Consider the following 9473-nt stretch of genomic DNA (forward strand, 5'->3'; position numbering starts at 1 on the left):
TTAAATTTGCACGTGGAATTGAAAACTCAGCTTCAGATTGGATCTAATTAATCTATTTTAGACTTCTGTAACCTGCAACCCGAAACCTGTGTACATCTACCCAGGATGGAGTTTGCAGAAGGTTGTTCTTAATTCTTTTGTCTTTTGAAGCCATGCTTGGTTTGAGGACTGCTGAGAGTGAGTAGAAAAAGGAGCTGAGTGAGTCTCCTCCAGCAGGCTGCAAACATTCACCAGAGCCCTAGAGCAGGTGGATTGGAGTAGTTCTGACTGTTGTGTACCTTAGAATCACCTTAGAGAACCAGTGTTTGGAGGCAGAGCTCAGCAATCTGCATCTTTAACAGCTTCCTTGGTATGGGTTCTTTGAACAGATAGATGTGCTTCTAATGTGTCACATGTCCTGGAGACTTAGCAGTGAAGGAGGTAGGCATGGTTTCTGCTTTCTTGGGACTTACTGTCAAGTGGAAGACACAACTACTAGACCACTACACAACTAATTATTTTTTATTTTTTAAATTTTTTTGAGATGGAGTTTCACTCTGTCACCCAGGCTGGAGTACAGTGGCACAATCTTGGCTCACTGCAGCTCCGCCTCCCAGGTACAAGCGATTATCCTGCCTCAGCCTCCCTAGTAGCTGGGATTACAGACATGTGCCACCACACCTGGCTAATTTTTGTATTTTTAGTAATGACGGGGATTTTACTATGTAGGCCAGGCTGGTCTTGAACTCCTGACTTCAGGTGATCCACCCACCTCAGCCTCCCAAAGTGCTGGGATTACAGGCGTGAGCCACTAAGCTCAGCCTTTGTCTTTTCCAGTCATCTCTGCCTGTGTGACTCCTATACAGTCAAAAAGCAAGGCCAAACAATGGAAAACATGTAACATAGTGGTTAAGAGCACAGACTTGAGAGAGAAATGTAGGTTCTCTAGCCATGTCATTTACTGGCTATGTCACCTTGGATATATTGTACCACCTTGCAGAAAATCCATTTCCTCATCTGTCAGCTTGAAAATAACTGTATTACCTTCATCACAAGAGGATACAACTAGCAAAACTGTGGGAAGGCTTTTGACACAGAGCCTGACAGGTAACTAGAAATTTCCTTTTCTGTCCTTCTGTGATGATTCTTAGATCAGGAAGTCATGAAGTTTCTTTCCTCTGACCTCTGACTTTTGACAACAGCTAAGTGGCATCACTTGTTTCACATTTCATCATTTTCCCTGTGTAGTAGTTTTTTTTGTTTTGTTTTGTTTTTTTTCTGAGACTGAGTTTCGCTCTTGTTGCCCAGGCTGGAGTGCAATGGTGTGATCTTGGCTCACCACAACCTCTGCCTCAGGTTCAAGTGATTCTCCTGCCTCAGCCTCCCAAGTAGCTGGGATTACAGGTGCCCACCACCACGCCCAGCTAATTTTTGTATCTTTTAGTAGAGATGGGGTTTTGCCATGTTGGCCAGGCTGGTCTTGAACTCCTGACCTCAGGAGCTCTGCCCACCTCGGCCTCCCAAAGTGGTGGGATTACAGGCATGAACCAACATGCCCAGACTATTATTTCCATTTTAAAGTGGATCCCAATCACCACCCAGAGGATCCATCTTCCTTTCTTAACTCTTACAAAGTGCTTCTGTTTTCTTTTTTAATTTTTAATTTATTATTATTTTTTTAGAGACAGGGTTTCACCATATTAGCCAGGATGGTATCGATCTCCTGACCTTGTGATCCACCCACCTTGGCCTCCCAAAATGCTGGGATTACAGGTGTGAGTCATCGCGCCCGACAGTGCTTCTGTTTTCTGAGGCTTTTTTTTCTAAAATTACCATTTGTGTGGTTCCTTCATCTCCCCATTCGATTGGGGGTCCCATGAAGGCAGGGATTTTTGTCTGGTATGTTCACTACTGTATTTATCTTCAGAGCCTAGCACAGAGTCTGATATGTAGTAGGGGTTGAATAAATAGGTGTGGAATACATGCTTGTATCCACCAGGATACCTGGGCTAGTGCTGAACCTGGGTGTCAGTGCTCAAGAAATTATGGCCTCCTGCTGCTGTGGACCAGGCCTCTGTTCTGCCTGTCTCTTCCTGCCTGGTTGTCTGTTAACATGGCTAGCTCTCAGACACTCATTGCCGGTCTAGTGTCAGGGAAAGAACATGGACTTTGGAACCAGACAAATGAGGCTCAAATCTGAGTGCAAATCCATCTGGAATGAGGCAGAGTATAAATAAACAAGACCGACCGGGCCAGGTGGCTCACGCCTGTAATCCCAGCACTTTGGGAGGCTAAAGCGGGTGGATCACGAGGTCAGGAGTTGGAGACCAGCATGACCAACATGGTGAAATCCCATCTCTACTAAAAATACAAAAATTAACTGGGCGTGGTGGTGGACACCTGTAATCCCAGCTACTGGGGAGGCTGAGGCAGAATTGCTTGAACCTGGGAGGTGGAGGTTACAGTGAGCCCAGATTGTGCTGCTGCACTCCAGCCTGGGCGAAAGAGTGAGATTCAGTCTTAAAAAACAAAAAAACAAAAGAACTGTAGGCCAGGCACAGTGGCTCACACCTGTAATGCTAACACTTTCGGAGGCCAAGGCTGGCGGATCACCTGAGGTCAAGAGTTCAAGACCAGCCTGGCCAACATGGAGAAACCCTGTCTCTAGTAAAAATACAAAATTAGCCAGGTGTGGTGGTGCACACCTATAATCCCAGCTACTTGGGAGGCTGAGGCAGGAGAGTCGCTTGAACCTGGGAGATGGAGGTTAGAGTGAGCCCAGATCACACCATTGCACTCCAGCCTGGGCAAAAAGAGTGAAACTCCATCTCAAAAAAAAAAAAAACATTGTTGTCAGGATCAAATAAGAAAATGCTGGATTCATTCCACAATGTTGCCAAAAAAAAGAGAAAATGTTGGATTCCAAAAAACGGGGTTTAAAAAGAGAGAGAGAAAATGATTATAAAGTGCCTGTTTAGTTAATTTACTTCTTCCTTTCAGCAGAAAAGAGTCAATGCCATTTTTTTTTTTTTTTTTTGGTCCAACGCCCACTCGGAGTCAATGCCATTTTCTTAGACTCAAAGCCACAGTTTCCTCATCTATGAAATGGGAATTGTGAGATACAAGATAACATAGAATTCCCACAATCTGGAATATATATGGGGCAAACTCTTTCTAACCTGCAGTTCTCACCTTTAACGCTGTCTCATCAAAGAGTTCGTACCTGATCCGTTTCTCAATCTCACCCTGCCCCCATTTCTTCTCTCTTTAACATGTTTCTTGATCTTTATTGTTTCCTGCCTATCTCCATGTTCACTGTTGTACCCCCAATGTCTACCACATGCTAGCGTAAGTGCTCAATAAATCTTTGTTGTTTTCATTACATTTTTTTTTCTTTCTAACTTTTAAGTTCAGGAGTCATTAAATATTTTGGGGGCAGAATGAGGTGGCTCACACCTGTAATCCCAGCACTTTGGAAGGCTGAGGTGGGAGGATCACTTGAGCCCAGGAGATCAAGACCAGCCTAGGTAACATTTGAGACTCTACAAAAAATAGAAAAAAATAGCTGAATGTGGAAGCATGCACCTGTAGTCCCAGCTACTTGGAAGGCTGAGGTGGGAGGATCTCTTGAGCCTGGGAGGTCCAGGCTGCAGTGAGCAGTGATTGCACCACTGCACTCCAGCCTGAGTGAGACCATGTCTAAATATCTGAATATACATACATATATATATATATATATATATATATATATATATATATTTTAATCACTTATTTATGAGCCAAGACTGTTCTAGGCAATCCTAACCACAACCTTGAGACATAGGCAAAGTGAGGATTTTACTGATTTTATAGCTGTGAAAGCTGAGGTCTAGTAATATTAACATTGCCCAGACATGTCCCAGGCAAATTAGCAGGAGCTCTAGACTCTCCGGAAAGTGCTCTTTCCACCCACCCACCCTTCCACTGCCTTCCAGGGGAAGGAGCACTGCAGGCCCAGGTACTAGTTCAGGCACTGTCTTAATTTGTGGCTTTAAGATTTAAGCAACTCTCACTTCTTTCCCTGAAGGCAAATGTTTGGTTTCCCGTCTCTAAAATGGGGAGAACCTTTGACCTGACCAGTGGTTAAGAATTAGCTGAGTTGACTGAAACATCATTGTGGTAAATAAAAATAAATAAATATATGCTTTTTTTTTTTAAAGAATCAGCTGAAATAATAGGCTGAAAGCATTTAATAAACTAAAAAGCACTCACTTATGGAGGTTGTTTGTTTGTTTTTGAGACAGGATCTCCTTCTGTCACCTATGCTGGAGTGCAGTGGCATGATCTCCTCTCACTGCAGCCCCCACCTCCTGGGTTCAAGTGTTTCTCAAGCTTCAGCCTCCAAATAGCTGGGATTACGGGTGCATGCCAACATGCCCAGCTAATTTTATATTTTTAGTAGAGATCGGGTTTTACCATGTTGGCCAGACTGGTCTCGAACTCCCGACCTCAAGTGATCCGCCTGCCTCGGCCTCCCAAAGTGCTGGGATTATAGGCATGAGCCACTGCACCAGGCCTATGAAGGAATTTTTAAATATTAATATGCAGAATGAACATTCCTCCCAAACAAGAGAACACACTGTGGGCTGGGGAAGCCAGGGAAGTTTCCTAGAAGTGGTGGCATTTCAGCTGGGCCTCCAAGGACTTCTAGATAAGAACTTTGGGAAACAAAGCTCAGAGCCAAAGTCATTGACCAACCAAAGCAGAACCCTCGAGCCTCTCTGAGTTTTACTTCTTTCCCATTTCATATTGATATCTTCCTCCAATCTGCACTTCCCAGCTGCAATTTATTTTTTCCTTTAAACCAAATTTATAGAGTAGAATCTGCATATAATAAAATGCACACCTTTTTTTTAAGACAGGCTCACTCTGTCATTCAGGCTGGAGTGCAGTGGCACGATCTTGACTAACCGCAACATCCGCCTCCTGAGTTCAAGCGATTTTTCTTCCTCAGCCTCCCATTAGCTGGGATTACAGGTGACCACCACCACGCCCGGCTAATTTTTTGTATTGTTAGTAGAGACGGGTTTTACCATGTTGCCCAGGCTGGTTTTGAATTCCTGAACTCAGGCAATCCCCCCACCTCAGCCTCCCAAAGTGCTGAGATTAAAAGCATGAGCCACTGCGCCTGGCCAAAATGCACACATTTTAAATGCAGACAGTTCTATGAGTTTTGACAAAAGCACATACCTATGCAACTACCATCCAAAACTAATTCCCTTATGCTCCCTTGCATTGAATATCCCATCCTGCTTTCTGGCCCCAGGCACCCACTATCAGCTTTCTGTCATTATGAATTAGTTTTGTTTTTGTTGTTGTTGTTTTTCTTAATCCATTTAATTCTTTACCGGATGACAAAATTTTGCATTCCAAAATTAGCTTTTAAGTTTAGAACACAAACATAAATGTAACAAAATGTATTAATTCACTAGTCTTAAGACAATATTTTCATTCTAGAGTGTTTGCTAATGAATGCAGAGGTCGTTAGATAAACTGACAGTAACCTATTGAAGAAAAGAACTATAATAATCATAATTTACCCATTTACTGAAGAGAGTTTGACCATTAGTAAAAATTATACCTACACATCGGGTGTGGTGGTTCACATCTGTAATCCCAACTACTCAGGAAGCTAAGGTGGGTAGACTGAAGCTGAGCCCAGGAGTTCCAGAAAAGCCTGGGCAATGTTGCAAGATCCCGTCTCAAAAAAATTATACCTGCAAACTTACAATAAGTACATGATAACCTGATCACTTCTTGAGAAATGATGACATATAAATGGCAATATGTTTAATTAGCAAATGTTATTATTTGTTAATTAAACATATTGCCATTTATGTCATTATTTGTTTAAATAACAAATTGTTATTATTCTTATTTTTTGAGACAGGGTCTCACTCCATTGCGCAGGCTGGAGTGCAGTAAGCACGATCATGGCTCACTGCAGCCTCAACCTCCTGGGCTCAAGTGATCTGCCCACCTCAGCCTCCCAAGGTGCTGGGATTACAGGCCTGAGCCATAGCACCTGGCCTTTTGTGTCTGTCTTGTTACCATAAAGCTTTTGAAGGGAATTCATGTTGTTGTGTGTATCCATAGTTCATTCCTTTTTGTTGCTGAGTATAATACTATTATATGGATATATTACAATTCATTTATTCATTCATGAGTTGACAGACATTTCAGTTGTTTCCAATTTTGGCTATTATGAGTAAACCTGCTATTTATATGGACACACTCAGCTATTTTTATTTTTTGTAGAGATGAGGGTCTCCCTGTGTTGCCCAGACTGGTGTAGAACTTCTGGGATCCAGTGATCCTCCTGCCTTGGCCTCCCAAAGTGCTGGGGCTACAGCAATGAGCCGCTGCCCCCAGCTCCAGTTCCAGTTGCTTTGCATCTTTGCTAACACTTGGTATTGTCAGTCTTTTTTTTTTGAGATGGAGTCTCGCTCTGTCACCCAGGCTGGAGTGCAGTGGTGTGATCTCGGCTCACTGCAATCTCTCTGCCTCCCAGGGTCAAGCGATTCTCCTGCCTCAGCCTCCTGAGTAGCTGGGACTACAGGCATGCACCACCATGCCTGGCTAATTTTTGTGTTTTTAGTAGAGATGGGGTTTCACCATGTTGGTCAGGCTGGTCTCAAAGTCCTGACCTCATGATCTGCCCACCTCAGCCTCCCAAAGTGCTGGGATTATAGGTGGGAGCCACCACGCCCGGCCGGTATTGACAATCTGTTGACAGTCTTGCTGACATGAATGTAGTGATTAAAAGCCTGTGCACTGGAACCAGAGTTCAAATTCCAGCTCTACCATTTGTTGTCTGACTTGAGGTGAGTCACTTCACCTCTGTTAGCAGTTTACTCTTCTGGGAAAAGGGATAATAGTTGAGAAAGTCCTTATGTCTATCCAATTAAATCAGTGGTTCTTACTTAGGGACGATTTTATCCTCACAGGACATTGGCAAAGTCTGGAGACATTTTTGGCTGTGACAGGGTGCCTCTGGCATCTAGTGGGTAGAAGCCAGGGATGCTGCTAAGCATCCTCCAATGCACAGAATGCAGAGTTATCCAGTTCAAAAAGTCAGTGGCCCTGAGCTTGAAAAATTCGAAATTATATAATGCATGTAATGTGTTCAGTATAACACCTGGCACATATCAACTGCTTAGTAAATGGAAACCAAGTAGATTTGGGGGAAAAATATGTTTTCAAGAGCAGCCATATGAGTTTGATGGATCCAAATCACCACGGCCCTTTTTCTAAATATCTACCATAAGGCTGTTACGAAATGAGGAGGCTTACAATAAAGAACAAGTGGTTTTATCACATAAATCTCTCGGAAACCAAAAAGTGAGCGATATGTTCAAGACAGCAGACCTGCAGCCTTGGACCTTGGACTCCTCTGTGTGGGGGAGGATGGGAAGGCTTGCACGTTCCATGCCTCCTCCCACGCCAGGCAGCATCTCCCCTGGCTGGAGTTCCAGCTGTTGTCTGGGTCAGTGCAAACAGAGACCTTTGGGCTGCCCAAGATCCAGGATTTACAGCCCACAGACTCCTCCCAGTTTACCAGAGTGCTTGGAAGACATTCCAGGTCAGCAGGAATTAAGTAGGCCCCCAAGGGGAGTGTGTGTCACGTAGTCTGATGACACAGCCAGGATGAACTGAAGAAGGGCAAAGCATAGTCCAGAGGAAAGTGCAGCCAAAGCGGAATTGATTCAACAACAAAGTCGAGCATTTAGCAACATCCATTGTGTGCCTACTGTGCCAGACTCTCCCTCTCCTATGTGGGAGGCCCTTTGGAATAGAGGTTAGGAGGACAGTCTTTATGTAGAGAAGGACATTTGAATCCCAGCTCTGTCAGCATTAGGTGTGTGTCCTTTGCAAGGCACAGCATCTCTCCTTTTTTTTTTTTTTTTTTTTTTTTTTTTTTTTTTTTTTTTTTTTTTTTTTTTTTTTTTGAGATGGGGGTCTCCCTCTGTCACCCAGGCTGGAGTGCAGTGGCGTGATCTCATCTCACTGCAACCTCCGCTTCCCAGGTTCAAGCGATTCCCCTGCCTCAGCCTTCCAAGTAGCTGGGATTTCAAGTGTGTGGCATCATGCCTGGCTAGATTTTTTTGTATTTTAGTAGAGACGGGGTTTCATCATGTTGGCCAGGATGGTCTCAATCTCCTGACCTTGTGGTACACTCGCCTCGGCCTCCCAAAGTGCTGGGATTACAGGTGTGAGCCACGGTGCCTGGCCATGGCACATCATCTCTCTAAAACACATGGTATCTATGCAATAAACTGTGTGTACGTATGTCTCAGTCCTCACAAAAAGATAGGAGGTAACTATTACCATTCCCATTTTACAAAAGAATAAACCAAGACTCAACAAGGTAAAGGACTCTGTCCAATGTCATAGGACTAATTAAGTCACAGAGCATCACTGTGACAGGCTTTTAGAGAGATGGAAAGATGAGTAAGATGGGGTCCCTGACTTCAACAAGCTTGGAGTCTCATAGAGGAAATAAAGGCAGGTAAAAGTCTAATTTCCAGCAAAGAGACAATGAGAGGCGCTAATAAAGAGCCTTCAGGTACGGTTAAGGTAGGACCAAGGTCAATTCCAGGTGGGGGCAATTAGGAAGGCTTCACGGAGGAAATTGTGGCTCAGCTGGTCTTTGAAAGTGAGTTAGACTAAAAGCACACAGTTAGAGACTGAAGTCCCAAGAAGTGTGACCACTGTGTTGAGCCATAGGATTTGTACACTTCAGGGTGGTCACAGAAGATCTGGCAGGGAAAGTTGATAAACTGGGCCAAGACTATTTGGTGGAAATGGGCAAGGGTGAGCTTCAACATATTTAACAACCAGAAGGGCAGAGGCACCAAATGATCAAAATGGATACTGTGCTATAAACAACTCCCATGGCTATGCAGGTGGGGACAAACTAAATCCCATGCTGAATATCTTGAAAAGCGTGATGGCATTTACCCACTTCCCTCCTTTCCACCTTTTTTGGAAATAGCACACTCCTATTCTGCTTTAATGATCCACTTATCCTAATCTCAGTCTATATATTAATAGTTTGGGCTGTGAGAGGTGGCTCACACCTGTAATTCTAGCAGGCTGGGAGGCCGAAGTGGGTGGATCACCTGTGGTCAGGAGTTCATGACCAGCCTGGCCAATATGAAACCCCATCTCTACTAAAAATACAAAAATTAGCTGGTCATGGTGGTGCTACCTGGGAGGCTGAGGCAGGAGAATCACTGGAATCCAGGAGGCAGAAGCTGCAGTGAGCCAAGATCACACCACTGCACTCCAGCCTAAGTGACAGAGCAAGACTCGATCAAAAAAAAAAAATTTCAGGCCGGGCGCGGTGGCTCAAGCCTGTAATCCCAGCACTTTGGGAGGCCGAGGCGGGTGGATCACGAGGTCAAGAGATCAAGACCATCCTGGTCAACATGGTGAAACCCCGTCTCTACTAA

This window comes from Cebus imitator, unplaced genomic scaffold (assembly GCF_001604975.1).
Source record: "Cebus imitator isolate Cc_AM_T3 unplaced genomic scaffold, Cebus_imitator-1.0 Scaffold87, whole genome shotgun sequence".
Lineage (NCBI taxonomy): Eukaryota > Metazoa > Chordata > Mammalia > Primates > Cebidae > Cebus > Cebus imitator.